Source organism: Puntigrus tetrazona, chromosome 23, assembly GCF_018831695.1.
Source record: "Puntigrus tetrazona isolate hp1 chromosome 23, ASM1883169v1, whole genome shotgun sequence".
Lineage (NCBI taxonomy): Eukaryota > Metazoa > Chordata > Actinopteri > Cypriniformes > Cyprinidae > Puntigrus > Puntigrus tetrazona.
Window position 1 is genome coordinate 15,136,443 of NC_056721.1, and position 16,192 is coordinate 15,152,634.

At 39.5% G+C, this 16,192-nt stretch overlaps 1 protein-coding gene across 6 annotated transcripts in view; it reads right to left on the bottom strand.

The window, feature by feature from the left end:
* LOC122328902 (sushi, von Willebrand factor type A, EGF and pentraxin domain-containing protein 1-like) overlaps positions 1-16,192 on the bottom strand; it is a 502,117-nt gene that overhangs the window by 450,652 nt on the left and 35,273 nt on the right. The window lies entirely within an intron of this gene.

Sequence of the window (16,192 nt, forward strand, 5' to 3'; positions counted from 1 at the left end):
ATGTAGTAAAGTGTCTACTTTCAAATAAGTTTTGAATTGAAGAAGTCTTTGATTGAAATATTTCCGTAAAAATTTAAAAACAACATAACTTACTCTGACTTGTACATGATATATAAAAAGAATAAGGAAGCGTATGAGAATTTTATCATGTTTTAAATTAGTGAAAAAAATACTGGCAAATCGCAAAAACACAAGTGGAAAATTGTAATTTTTTCAATTATCATTATTTATTCAATGACTTGTGCAGCTTTACATTTAGGGCTATGCAATCTTTTTATGAAAATGCTGATAAACTGAATTCACAGCCTACATTTATGAGTGCACGCAAATGGCAAGTGTGTATTTTAATCTCTTCACTATGGCTCAATAGTGTTAATGACGACTTGGTCAAATGTGCTGTAAGATTCACACCTCAGACCCATATGCTAAGCACAGCTTAGCTAGTCAGATTCACTGACGGCCGCTGCTATCCTGCCTCTCTGGATTCCGTAACACTCACTAGTGTTGACATTTCAACACATGGGCCATCTGAGCCCAGAGCAACAAATGAACGAGTATGCGGTCTCCCCAGGTCAGATCGCTGGGCCTCTGCCGTGATTTCCACAGCAAAGTCAAACGGTGCGAAGACCCACAGATCTGTGTACTGATCTCCACGGGTGAGACTTAGCCAGAAGGACTGGGGGATCCAAAGCGAATTCCTTTACCATGAGAACAGACGGGGGCAGTGTGAAGGACAAACTCCCAGAAACACAGACCATCTACTGCTCGCTCGCAACCTCACACTGCTGCTGCTTCTATATGGGAGTGTGGGATAGATTATTGGTTCGTGTTTGTGTGTTTGAATGTTTACCACTTTCAAGGTGCAAAACACAGATTAAAGGTGACTGTATAGTATTTAAGAAGCCAGGAAAATATCCATCACTTAAGTCATAAAGATCTGATGAACTCTGAAACCCTTTCACTAAGTGCTTATCAGTCATTTTAGTCAACACTTTTATCCAAAGCAAATTAAAGTACACTCATTATGGGGACATTCCAAAATCTTGCAGTTAAAATCCTAAAAGTAATTACTAAGTTACACCACCCTGTTAAAACATCTCTTTAAAACAATATGGATTACTGTGCTTATATTTTCACTGGATCCACCACATAAAATAAAATATAAAAATAAATATTTCTTATATGTGCATGTGCATGTTTTTATGTAAATATACTGTATAAGTATATATATATATAGATATATATATATATATATATATATATATATATATATATATATATATATATATATATATATATATATATAGATATAATTTTACATTTTTTTATATATAAATAAAATATAAAAAAGAAGAATTAAATCTAACATGAGACTAACTACAACAACATAAAATTATTTGTACATTTGTTGTTATTGTGTTTCTTTTTCATGCATAGTAATAGCAGTTAAATGACCAATTACAACTGCGGAATCAATCTGGCATACGATTATTTATCATTTTCAAACCATCATATCTGATGCTCACAAGACTATAACAAATCAGTCTTACATATTTGAAGACACTTTTAGTACAAGCAGAATTCACAACAAAAACAACCAAACGAATAGCTTGCAAGACATAAAACCACACATGCATGATCAATGAATACACAGCAGTGATCCAATAAGGCAAAGAATATCAAGGAATGAAGATACAAAAAAATACAAATCATCTATTATTCAAGTGATTATGATCTGTTAAGTGTAACTTCACAGAAATCCAGACTTTGATCACCGCAAATATTGCTGTCATAAAAGATATTAGTCTTACATTAGTGGGAAAATGGGCTCTGGCAGCTGGATGTTACACAGCAGGTCACAGTTTCAGAGCGGGAGCCAGGCCAGCAGTTGAGACAGTTCTTGAGCTCAGGTTAATTTAAGGCGAAAGCTGTGTATTTGGATACAGCCCATCTGCAAGGTGATGGACACATCCTCAGCTCAGATGATGGCGTGCTGATGATCGGCCCAATGGATCATAAACACTCAAGTGAATGCATCCTGACAGCCATGCTACTTCACCTTCTGTTTCAGTCACAAAAGCTTGAAATCACGCAAAGCGCTGAGTAGCTACACAGCTGCTTTCTAAAAACAAAAGCAAATTGTTTATGCCCCTCCATTAAAAATGCACAAGCTTGAGCACTTCTAATACTTTTGTGAGTTATTAAATCTGTCAACATGGGCGAAGAGACAGTTTGATGCTCTGGGCATGGCGATATATAGAGCAATGTTAAATTAACAAGTTACTTCCTAAAAATATTAAGAGTTTCATAAATATTAAAACAGTAGACCAAACATTTGTATCACTGTGTTTCATAAGTCCATATAAATACAATTTTTATTAGGCAAACTATTTTTATTAGGATTCTACTTTATCACAGTATCTATTTGAGAACAAACACAAAAATGTATCAAATATTATAAAAATGAAAATCATTAAGATATAAGATATAATCATCTATGTAAAACAAACTTGCTCCGTTTTAAAAGGCTTACTTTAGAAAAGCATTTAGGTAAGAAAGAGACAAAGCAACACAGACAAAGACATAGAAAGACTGAAATAGCCAAGTACCAATGGCCTAGCCTTGAGGCACACCAGTAGCATATACTTTAATAGACACTCCCCCAGACATGTTTACCACTAAAATCCATTAGAAATACCCCACAATAAGCAGAAGTGAATAGGCTTTGTTTGCTGTGGGTTTCAAAAGTCCTCAATAAGGGCCACTGAGGTATGGCATGAACTTCTCATTGAGGGCTGTAATTGCATTTAGAAAGAGAGACCAAACTCTGGACACCGAAGCAAATAACGTCCAGTTAGTGCAGATCAAGCAGTGTTCCTCTTGCTCTCGGTGCTCACAAATCCCGTTTGTGTCTCTTAGGGAGTCTTTTGTTCCACGCTTAGATTGACCAACAGGGCAGAAACTAAAACAGGTACAGTATTGCTTCGTCATACCACTAATCACATCAGACAAGCGTGTGCGGCTAAGTGAGTGAAAGAGTGAGTGATTGCAGTTTGATCGCCAGGCCTGTCTCTTATGCTATATCTCTATCTCTCGTTTCTTATCTGTTCTGTAGTCAGTAGTGTGAGGATCAAGGACTCCTAAAAGTTAGAAAAAACAGGCGGCTTCTTCTTTAGTTGCCTATTTTGCAAAACCTGTGTACTGCTTGGTCAAATATTTTGTAAAGTCAAAAGTTAATTGCGTGTCTCATCTGCCAATGACAGCTGAATTGAAAACATTAAAAGTATATTGCTTAGGCACTCAATGTCTTGACTTCTGTGGGGGTATAATAGAAGTTCCCCTTCGTGAGACCAGCTCCCTCTGACACGCGTATCCTGCTTGGTTAGTCTGAATAATATTTCCAATTTTGAGCAGCAAACACAAGGGGGAAAAACAACTCTCCTCACAGAGTTCTGGAAAAATCCGAAAATATGCCAGTGCCGATATGATTTAGCCACAACAAGTGTGCACTGCCTTCAACCCTTTTGATTGTAGCACCGTTTTCTAAAACAAGAGAACATCATCACTACTTGGCCAAACTTGTGGAAAGAAAGAAAAAAAAAGAAAAATAAAACAGAGAAATTACAGATTAAAGAGTTTTTAAAGAAATGCTTTGAGAAAAACATTGCGTCATAAAAGTACTCACACCTAAAAGGCGTAATGAAAGAATAATTCACCTGAAAATGTGAAAAATCTAAAAAGAAATAACAATGGCGTTAAATAAATTTTCAGTGAACTAAACATTTAAAGACTAAGTGCTCCACTCGCCTCACACATCAGCGTCTGTTTCTCTCCATGCACGCTCTGTGTCTTTCTCTTAATGAAGGTTAACGTGAGGGATGTCGGACTCCATAGGCCCCTGCAGTTAATCCACACAGTGCATTCTGCAGGCCAGAGGAATGCGATTGGCTCTCCCAGTTTAAAAATACTGACTGCCATAGGTCCCTGCACAACTGTCAATGTTCCTCTGGGGAGGAAGGGGAAAACATTCTTCCACTTTATTTTAGCTAGAGCAATCAAACTGCAGGCCTAAATCACGCTTGTCCATCCCAGTGCCAGGCACAGGAATTTATTATTACATTGGATCCTAAACTGGTTTGAAAAACGAAACCGGCTTTTGCATCTACTACTGCCACCTTTTGCCGGCCACCTCTGGGCGCAGGCAGCTGAGACCGAAAGCAAAAGCTTTTACGGTGATGGTCACTGAACGGAGTATTGTTCCCCCTTCAACAGCCTTGAGAAGAGGCTTGCTAAAACACTAAACTAACAGTTGGACATTCCATACATTTTAATGGCATGGCTGCCTCTTTATTTGTTTCCCTAACCCGTGGCGGACTGAATGAATGGCTCTATTGGAGGAGGCAGGCAGGAGCAGCGCGGCGTGCAGGGTGGAGGGATTGGAGAGATGGGCTGCCCCAGCCTTCCCAGAGAAGCACTGCAGGACTCGATCTCTCACTCATTACTGGTAGGAGCGCGGGCTCAGTGAGGAAATGATTAGCTGTATGGTCTGCATTTTTACTTTAACTATTCTGTCTTTTAGAGCAGACAAACGCATTGGTTGCTCACAATTACTAGATGATAAATAAAATAAAATAATGCAATACAGACAATTTTAATTTTAAAATGATTCTGCTTTAATTATTCTACTATGACTGCATTTTGATGTTTTCTGTCAAGGTCTAAATTAACATTATAAAAGAAATAAAGAGAAAAAAACAACATGCCTGGCTGAAATGGATGTCACATTCACTTACAAGAAGGATTATCATACTGTCAGTAGTGACTCAAATAGTCATTCTTGATATTGATTTTGTGAAATACAAACAATACTGTAAATATAGTCTTTGGAGAAGGCGCTTTTCCAAAATGGAAAAGCTTCACATCTTGAAATATTTACTGTGGTCAAACAATGTAGTGAGAAAAAAATTACAATTTAATCTAATATCCCTAAAATCCAAGACAAGTTCCCCATCAAAGAAGGCCAAGCTGCATGTACTTTCACACGCAATCCTACTAACAAGAGACAAAAACTTGATACAGTCTCAGAGAGAACATAAACATCATGACCATAAACAGATATGCATCTTTTTCTGAATCTGTTGTGAGATACAATAGAATGGGGTGGGCGACTAATTCAGCTGTTCACTATTGGCTGGCAGAGCATTTGTTTGCCTTGTTTACATGTGTTATGCAAGAGGAAGAGGAAGTCAGTCATTCAAGACAGGAACACACGCTCAAGGAGAGCTGTATGGTATAGCCATGACGGCACGATCCATCAAAGTAAAAAAAAAAAAAAAAAACTGCCTGAAATCAAACAGATGCCACACAGACACATGTAGTCTACACACATATACAAATGCTCATCCCAACCGTCACCTCCAGGCCGCTGGGCTTCTCTTCAACATTCCTCAGCTTCCCCTGCCGTCAAAGGGTAGTTGAGCAGCCCCTGCGCTTACAAAACCCAGGCAAGCTTTTTAAAACAGGATGTTTGGCTGAGGCCTCCTTCCCCTCAAATAAACAATCCGCAGAACCTGATTTTCTGGAGGCAGGTGGAAGTACTCCAGTCACATTATTTCCACATCCCGTATCCTGGAGCACTTGGGGCCCTGGGGGAGTGTGGGCAGGCTCTGGGGCTGCGGTGGAAACCTGAGGCCCGTGCCGAGCAACGGGAATAAAGGGAGAGGAGAAAAAAAGATAAAAGGAGGAAAGAAAACGAGAGAGGAAAGATGCTGAGGTGAGGGAATATATGAGAGGGGAGGGCAAAAGGGTGGCCCCTGCACTGTCAACCCACTGTGGCTCATTTTCACTGGCACAGTAACACCGTTACAGCGGCAGAGGGCAGCGTGTACGTGCGTGGGACCGCTCTGTCTTTCTGTAATATGGACTGGCATGGGTTTTAGGGAAGAGTGGAAAGGATAGCTCAAACTGAAAACCGTCCCAATGCAGAGCTGTTTAGACTCTTAAAAGTTACATAACTCATTATTCATGTAGTTCTGGTATAAATGATGTAATACAGCTCATGTCACTCCCATGATCTAGTTTACCTCAGCGATGGAAAAATACAGACATAGTTAAAGTCTTTGCATTGCATATATAATATCAAAATGTCTTTCTCACAATCAATGATTTAAAGCAAAAATGTATTCAGAACATTTTGTCCTCATTTCATGAACAGAAGTGTGAATTTTTTTAATATATTATTAGAGTTATTATTATTTTTATTTATTTTATTTTAATTTTTAGTAATTTATTTAGGTGATTTTATCATTTTTATTATTTGAAAAAATATTTCTAAAGTTTATTAATTGACTGATCGATTGATTATATTATTATTATTATTATTATTATTATTATTTTTAGCACTTAAACCTAAACTTTTTCTGTTGCTAAGGCAGTATTTCTAATTTTGGTTTAGATTAAATTTAAACTTAAAGTGCAAACTGTTCCACAGAGTAATTGTTTTTGGCTTCAGAATGCTTTGGAATACAAAGCTTTTTCTCTTTTTCTTTTTTGGTAGCAATTTTGATAATTCCATGATGCTTTCTTTGGAGTTTGACAGTACCTGGTCACTACATGATCTCAATGTATAGAAAAGATCATCATAAAGATTTTTTCAAGTTTCACCTTTGTTTTTTGTTCTTCCTAAATCATACAGGTTTGGAGCGATGCGTCAGGGTAAATAAAAGATGACAGAACTGTTATGACAGATTTAAACGAAAAGAATTTGAAACACAGTCTAGATAGTTTCAAGCATCTGTGCAGGCAGTTAATAAACTGAAGGGAAGACATCACATGCCTTTTTAAGGCTTTTTAGAATCTATGGATGCAATCAAATCAGTGGCAATCATTGCGCGTCACATGCTTCGATTACTTTGCATTAATTGTTGGGCGTCCAGATGCCCTTTTTGTGCACTGCAGAAATGAGGTCAGATCTAGACAGACTGGCATGTGAGTTCTACTGCCAGTTTATCATAAAAAAACATGTCTGTTTGTGATTTTCTGATAGGAGAGTATGTGATTATACATGTGTCAGACTATCAGCCAAAACAAATTGCGCGCTGGCCTGCTGCGACCAGCAGTTTTATGAAAACAAAGACAAGCAGTTGTACTATGAATACTGTCATCAACTCTTGGCTCTTTGTAAAAGGAATTTCACCTGTTTAGATCAGCTCTGGATTCAGCACCTCTCATAATTTATGGCGCAAACCCTTTTTCCACTGAAATTGTGCAGATTGCTGTAGATCTCTGAATCTGCCCACATAGTCGTTGGTCTGAGATAACAATAATAACTCAATGTGTTTCTACATGACCAATTTAGCACATTGTTATAGTGTTTAAATATATAAAGATTTTCATATTTAAATGTATATACTACTCATTTTAATTCATTCAAATGGAGAAAAGAAATGTATTGGAATTACTCCAATGAATGAGCATCGTGCCACTTATTTTATGTGTTTTTAGGTGGTCTTAAATTAAAAACTATACTCTGAGATAATATCCCACACCTTCAGCTTTGAGTGTTACCTGTTTATTGTTTAAAAGCCACGCACAGATCTAATGGGCTAAGCAGAGCCAGAAAAGACACCAACGCTCTGTTGATGGAAAGGAGAGCTTTGGTTTACAGTCACAATGTTGGATCAGTTTGGTAAAGTCCTGTAAAGTTGAATAGAAACTGTCACAGCTTTCCATTTTTAAGACATACAGCACCAATAGGCTGCACATAGGGACCGCCAGCCTGGCTGTGGTCTACTCCCAAAAACAGAGAGGGCAGTGTAAACATCACAAAGCACCAGGAATGAACCCAGAGTAAAATTACAGATCACCAAACCATTTCTCTATACCTGACTGAGCCTTTCCTCCTCCTCAGGCCAAAACAGCACTCGATGAACCTACACGCACAGCCATCCGACCGCCTCTCCTACATTCTCAAGGAAAAATAAACACGACATACAAAACACAATGGCACCACAGGGCTCCTCGGTGGGATGTAAGGGTCTCTCGTGAATTGATGACACAACTGCAGTAAGTTCGCACTGTGACTGTGACGTCTTAAAAGTGAGGACGAGCACACGCATGAAAACACATCGAGGTTTGCTTCCTTTTCCACATATGGTGACAAATTCCAGGGGTTTATTAAGGGTGCATCTCTGGCTGGGTAGCACGTCTGCGGCTGGTCTGAGAATGATTTGTAAACAGCCACTGCTTTTCACGGCCCTGCCGGCCATCCCACATCTGTCAGATCCCTCATCGCAGAGACTAATAATCACTGGAAAACAATTCTGCCCGCTCTGCAGCAGGGATGTGCATCATTCAGAATCCAATCGAGATCTTTAAATTAATAGCAAAAACTGCACTCAAAGTAGAAAGTAGAATAAAGTAAATTTAGTAGGTTTTGTTTACATAATATGTATGTGTATTGTGTACATTTATATTACATATATACAAACACCGCATTATATCTATCATATCATTTATATGTAAATATATTTAATACATAACGATTACACATACATATATATATGCATGTGTTTGTATTTATAACATAATAGATATACACATATATATTATGTGAGCAAATCTTTTATTTTGGATAATTAATCAACATCAATTTTTTGACACCACAAAATTTTAAATAGTCTTTCATTGTCTGTACCAGTATGAAAAAAAACATTTTCAATTTTCAATACAATTATGCATTTTGTTTTGTATGAACTAAAAATCAACACAACATCCTGCAAGTGTACTGATTCAATTCAAATTACACCCCATGAATCATGATAAAATTGTGCCCCACCACGTATGATCATGCTGACATTCTCAGTGACATCAGAGGATGAGAGACCACCTCCCAATACAGGGCTTGCCGAACCACAAAGATCACAAAAACCCCAATACAGAGAGGAAACACAAACTCACATGCATGCAGTTATACAGGAAGCAATGAGACCTACTTGCAAAGAACATAATTCTGATCTCACACACGGCCACAACAAGGAGTGAGAGGAAACAGGTGGGCTGCATTACAGCAGTCACAGCTACAGAATGTGACTGGAACCACCTGTACACACACACACACACACACACACATTTCTACAGACACACACATGCCCAGCACATCGCGACCACATGTTTAGAGCGGCCATGCTTTGAAAACCTTATAGCGAACACTTAATCAATAGCTGTGACGTTGACACAGTGTAGACATAAACTGAGCAAACACAGATTTTGCTTTTGAATCCCAGAAAATGCGGCTGAAACTCCCGAACTTCTGAACATCCAGATCAAACAACACAAACAGACAGAGATGTACCCAAACGTGGGGCGCAGGCATCTCAGACACCTAGACAAACACACAGAAAGCATGCAAATATTACACACGGATTCAGGACATGCAAAAGAAAAACGATGCCTCGTGCTAACTGGCGGCGCAAAATGCTAAATGCATGCAGAAAGGCTTACAGAAACTCAATGTAGATTTGAGCTGAAAATCCTAATGCAGTGTGCTTCAAACAAACTCACTGAGGCAGCAAGACATCAAAGATCTATTACACCAAATAGGCCTCAGATCTCAAGCATCCACAGACTGTCTTTCAAACCAAGATGCAAATTCTCTAAAATCTGCGCCCTTGGCGGCAGCGGGACTTTCATCAGAAGCTCGTTGAGATGTGTTCTGTTGCTATTGTCAAGCAGAAGTGGATGAGTGTTTAGGCAAGAGTTACACTGCCCAGGGGCTGCAATCTGCTCCCCTCCCACCTTTGGCCCCGGCCATACACACTAAGAACTTTACTAGTTCCTGCATGTGGGTGGGGTGGGATAAAGGGACTCGGGGTGGTGGATGACCATAATGTATGAACAGCTTTTAGATTTTGAGATCCGTTTCCTTTCTTTCTTGCAGTACAGGTGGCATAAAGAAAGGATGAAATTCCATAGGTGGCCCTCTTCAAATCTATATGTATGTTGAAAGTAGTCACCTATAGATTTGAATTAATTTCAACCACAGACATTCTTTGAAGAGTTCTCAATTCAATGCTTTGCACCAAATTATTACTAAGCTGTAATGTAGAAAAAAAAAAACTTAATTAAAGCAGTAAAAATGCTTAATTAAGCGGAGACACCAGTATTAAAATCATATACTTTGTATAGAAATAAATGTACATTTTTAAAAAGATAAAAAAGTTTGAAAAAGCCAGTTACTATAATGAACAGTATAAAAAATAAAAAGTGAATTTCTAATAATTTTTTTTTTTAAAAGTGTAAAAGCATTTTTAAATGAGTGTTAGATGGTGGTTAAATACATAGTTTTACAACTAAATTTAGCCACCACAATATACAAAGAATATTCTCAAAGCTTTATTCTAACAAGCGCTACAATTTTTTTAATCAAATGCAAAAATAAGGGAAATGAGCATGCTATCACCAATACTGATAAAATGTATGAAAAATATATACATTAGCACATAACAAATATGGGTACCATATGCATGCTAAATAACAATAATAAACACATCTAGTTAAAAAAGCTCCTGCCACGCGTAGCTAAAGGCCCGATTATGAACCTACAAACAGAGTCTACAGCTCACACGAACCCAATCCAGAGAAAAAAAATCTCGGCAAGCATTTGAAACATCATTTGTTTGCACAAGGTCATCGCCAGCCTGTGAAGTGAGTGGTGTGACAGGGTACACAGAAACCACAAGCTCCCAGGTAGCTCCTTCTGGGAAGGGGTGGATTGACACGTTCTCTTTGAATACTATTTCTGGCGCTGCAAAGAGCAAGGCCTTAAGCCTTTCTGTCTCTGCGGCCATGATCCTACGCATGCATGAGGGTTGCAGTTCAAGTTTTATGAGAGAAGCATGTTGATTTCATTCCATAAGAAGTGTTTCATCTCAAACCATGACACGAGATTGTTTCTCCTCTTTTTCTCTCAAGTGGCCCTTTCCACAGCAATAGAAAAAACCTACTCGGTCAAGATAGAGCCGTAAAGAAGGAAAGCTGATATGTGCGTTGTGTGTGCGTGTTCCGTTATGCGCCGTTGTGTGTGGGCGTATAACGCGTGACTTGGTGTGCTTGAGTGTGTGTGTGTCCACTGCGAGCTTGGATCTTATTACAGTTTGATCCCTCCAAATATTTCTGAAAGAAAAACAGGAGGAGGAGGTAGGCTCTATGGCCCAGCCAGCATGCCCACTGAACCTCTGCTGGGCTCTGCAATGAGAGCTTTATCTCCGCACTCTCTCCACTCTAATGGCCTTTAATGAGGAGGAGCAAAAGCACAACATAAAAACCAAATTACCTGCAAAGTTTGCACTCATTTATTCAAACACATCTCCAAGGAGACCATGGAACTAGGGACAGGTATGCCTCGCTGTTTTCTTTGCATTTTAGACTTTTTGCCTGAGCATAACCCCTTCCTGGCCCTTAAAACGGACGCAAAGCTATGTCACTGGAATATTCCTGCCAAGCTCGGAGGAGATTTGTATGACAACTAACAGAGAAAAACCTACCCTCTGCATGCTCGCCGCTTTCTCTTGCAGAAGAAGGAAAAAGCCTGATATCTGGTACAAAGTCACCCATCACAGAACCACGTAGCCTTTGTTTGAACAAAGATGTTACCACATGAGCTCTCGGGACTGGAAAAAGCCAGCCAACAAGTCTGACAATGGTATCACAGGACCATGCTGACCACGAAGACTCAAACAAACCCAATTCAGAAACTTATTCTACGAGCAGATATATTTCAAAAAAACTCACCCGGAGAATTCCCCTTGGAGTTGTTCACACGTTAGAGCGAGCTGGCAGCCTCTGTTTCAGTGTAAGAGCAGTGTAGAATCTGACAGATCTGAGGAGATAAGGATGTCATCTGGTTAGAAGTTTGTCGAAGTGAAATGTTTTAATCCATTTTTTTATTTGATGGTACAACTAGGAAAATCATTGCTTTCTATAATACAAATACCCTTTAGCAGTTTGGGTCATTAATGTTTCTTGAGCTTTGAATCAGAATACCAATAATCATCATTTTGAAGGACCAAATATGAAACTAAGAGTGTTATTGCTTTAAAAATTGCAATCCAATCAAAATTAAAAAAGCATTAAAAGCAACGGAAAAAGAGATGTTTTAACCACGTTTTATTATTTATTATTATATTACATATTATTATATATAAATATTTAATATAAGAAAACATCATCTATATATATATATATATATATATACTATATATATATATAAATATACATGTAAATACTCACATATAGTATTCAAACAAAAAACTTGATTTTTTGGATGTGATTAATCATGATTAATCAACATTAATTTATATTATTATATTGCATAGTGCCTTTTCTAATCAATAAATCTTACGACCCCAAACATAGTATAAATTTTTTAGTTTTTACACCAGAAGCATGTTAATCAACATTTTCTGCTTTGCTATCGAAATTGTGAAATCTCGCTTGGTACCGGTGCTGTATCAGCTTAGCTGATGCGTTAATATTGAGCCAATCCCTAGTTCAAATAAGTGAGTTATCAGGCTGAGCTGCAAACAACCCAGCCATCAGTTCCAGATGGTACCACCTCCTCCTGTCAACAGTGTGCTTGCGGTGTTGAGCCTGGTGCAGGAGGATATCAGCCCAGTGCCAGGCCCCCAGCAACCCTCACAACAGACAGGGCCGAGCCCAGCGGCTCCAGGTGGCGCATGCTGAAAATGGGCCCGCGCGGATACTGGCTGCAGCCTCCACTGGCTCTCAGTTGGTCCACTGTGCCTAGTTACCCACCATTAAAATTCTTCACGTTGTTCTACTTTTGCTTCCCGTTTGGCTCTCGAAAGTAAGCCAGGGATTCAACCAGTGGAAGTGACAACTGATGGCACTGACTTATTTTGGCCAGGTTATTTTGTTACAAAAGATTTTTATTAAATTTGTCAGTAAATGATCTCACATCATCTGTTCCCCTCAAAATATGCATGATCATATACATCTTTACAAAAAAACACATATTAAATCAGCAATTAAGAGTGTGCATGTGAAACTTGCAGTGGCTTGTGTTCCTTCGCTGGGAAAGTCTTGAGTATGGAGGAGGAGGCGACTCTAAAATATAATAGCAGTATGATTACAATTGGAAACTGAAAAAATAAAGACAATTATACGTAGATATATGATTTAATTTGGACAGGCTAGATTGGGTCTGTGTGGCTCAAGCAATATTTTAATGAAAAAACACAATGAAGAGAGTTGTACAAATCTTGTTTACAGAAAAATTTATGCATACTGTAAAGTCCATATGTTATCTGTATACTAAAAACTACACAAGAAAGCTCCGATTTCTACCAAAATTTAAATGCCCGTCATCAAAGTTACACACATTTCCTTTGTTGCATGTTTAGATTTTATACTGTTTTGATTTTATACTAATATTTTTAATTATATTTTTTCCATTTGGTTTTTCTCAAAACCACTGGAAAAATTCTTTCTTAGTCTAGTTATTTTTCTATAAGGGTCTCTGCTGCAGGTTTCCTCCAAATTAAAATAAAACAACAACACCTTGAATTAAAACGAAAAGTCAAGCTGTGTTATAGATGATTCATCATTAAATAGCTTGGACACCAGTAATCTTAGTTAATATGTAAAAAACGAGGGTGTATATAAGCCGGTGTAATTGGGTTTTGAATTTTCAACGCGCAAAACTTTGTCTAGTAACAAAAGAACGCATTAAAGTTCAGAAGGCACAAAGAGAAAAAAAGTCTCTCAGGACAAGTAATGACCTCGCCTTTTTTGGTCGTGGGGGAAAAAATAAAAGCATAATGTGGACTGTCTCTCTTTAAGAGTGGCGGCAGTAATTGCCAGGATCCTAAACTCAGTCACTCAGAAGTACACAGCGAGTCAGTCTAGCGCCAGTTGCCTGCAAACTGTATATTACGCCACTCCTTCACTACTAAATAACATGAGGGTCCTCAGCTTGGAAAAAAAAGATTGACTTTTAAAAGCTGTGCAAGCTGAAACTGATATAATTTCAAAGCGATAAGTCTTTACTTAAAAGGAAACGTGTTTTCTCCAGTAAACGTTTTCTTAACCTATAGCTACAAGCAAAAGCAAAATAAAGTATTTATCGCCAAACATTCTGGCTTAGCGATTGTTAAGTGATCATAAAGTTTCATAGTAAATCGCTTGCTAATACACACTGAAAAATGTTTGGCCAAAGCGCTGTTTCCGCGCGATTTAACGCTCTGAGACACAGAAATGGAGCGTCCTGAACATCACGATTTCTCTATTTAACGTCGTCTGTGAAAAAAATTAACCTTGACAAACCCGTCAAAAACCATTGATGGAGCTCGAAAGATTGAGAGGGCTCTGTTGTTCAATCGCATGAAAGAAATACCATCTTCATGGGGACACGCAGGCGCCGTGAGCTATGTGTGTCCTACAGAAGATAGAGGAGAGAGGCTGCTGTCTCCTCAAGCGTCTCCTGCTTTGAGAAACTCCAATAAAAGCGCCGAGCAGAGCGTAATTGTCAGTTTGAAGCCTTTGATTTAAAATTATCGTTAAATACGCGAGGATTTATTGCGGAAAAACCGATGCGGCTTGCCAATCGCCTCAGGTTACCAGCGTATCACTTGCGGGTGTCAATCTAACATGCGTCACAGATGCTAAGATTTTAATCGTTGCGTTAGTCCATCAATCTGTGGGATTTTAAAAAAGCATGCGAAGAAGCGGTTTAACGAAGTTAATCTGGCAGGTCGTCTGAGACTCAACTTGGCCGCAGTGACACCTGAAATTTAAGAGGCGTGCAAATGTGTCACTGTATTGCAAATTATGACAAAAAAGTAGTCGGTAGATAGAAGCTATATTATACTATCACTTGCCAACAGCGTGACCAAGGAAAGATGTTGAAATAAAAACGCTTAAATTGCTCGGACTTGTGTTTTAGATCTTTAAGGCCACACAGCCAGTGTTTACATGAGATCAGGCATTGATGAAGTTCTCTAAATCAAACGTGGCGTACAATAGCCTGTTAAGAGAAACAGTCGTTGAAACTATATACGTACCAACGGATAATTAATAAATAGCGGTAGCCTAATTTAATCAAAGGTCACACATAGCCAGCTGCCCGTCCATTCAGGAACCTGCGCGAAGTACGATTCAGAACGTTACGGATTTTATAAGCAATTATTATGCATGCACTTTCTGGTTCCCTGGGCGTGCAACTCGTTGAAAATTACAGCGCGGCAGAAAATAAAAACGCGACGGTTATGAGGCTGCTACGTATTGCGGGCAGTGTGCAAACTCTTCTGTTGTCGTTATTTGTGCAGCTGTTTAAAGCACTGGAACGCGTAATCGCGTTTTAAACAACGTTTCGGCGAATGGCAAGATGCAGAGATTCTTCTTTTGCCGTTGCGCCTCGTTTATCAATGAGATTCTGCGAAGTGCTAGATCCTGCTTAACAACAAAGCTTCTGTGCATCTGTTGGGGAACCTGAGGGAAAGCCGCTTTGGCATACCGGCGGCTCGAAAGCGAAGACTAATAGCCAAGGTAAAATCTAGTCAGTTTATGTTTTGAGACACATCCGACAACGGGATCTTCGCTTACCCATGGCCCACAGAGTCAGCTATAATGATATGGATTGCAGCACACCACGGACCGTCCTGAGCCCAGCTCTTGCTCACAGAGGCGCGGCTGAGCCGTGTGCTGCAGGTCTGACCACGAGTATAACACAGATGAGCAGCTGTGGAGGCAAGTGGCCGCCCTAACCCGCAGCTCGGTCCGCGACACCATCACACAGTCGCTCAGCATCCCTCCGCACGACTCCGGCTTCCAACAAAGTATCGCGGGTTTTCTCCTTTGTAGTACCCAATAACGAATAGGTGGCGGTCTTGAGCTCCTGCTCCATGACGGGCGAAAGTTTCGTCTCCCTGGCTCTCAAGAGGACCGGGGGTCCCGGAAGAGCCAACGTTCCCTCCAGCACGAACTGGCACGAGCCTGGCTCGGGCTTCTGGGCCCAGAATGATGGTGATCTTTAAAATAAACGGCAAGTGACTGTTCTACAATCGCTGTCCTGCACAGACCGGGCTTCCCATCGGCCCACCGTACCCCCATCTTGGTCGGGCGCCCAGGGGTACCGCGCCGCTGCTCGCAGCAGGATTCCTCGTACACACTTCCC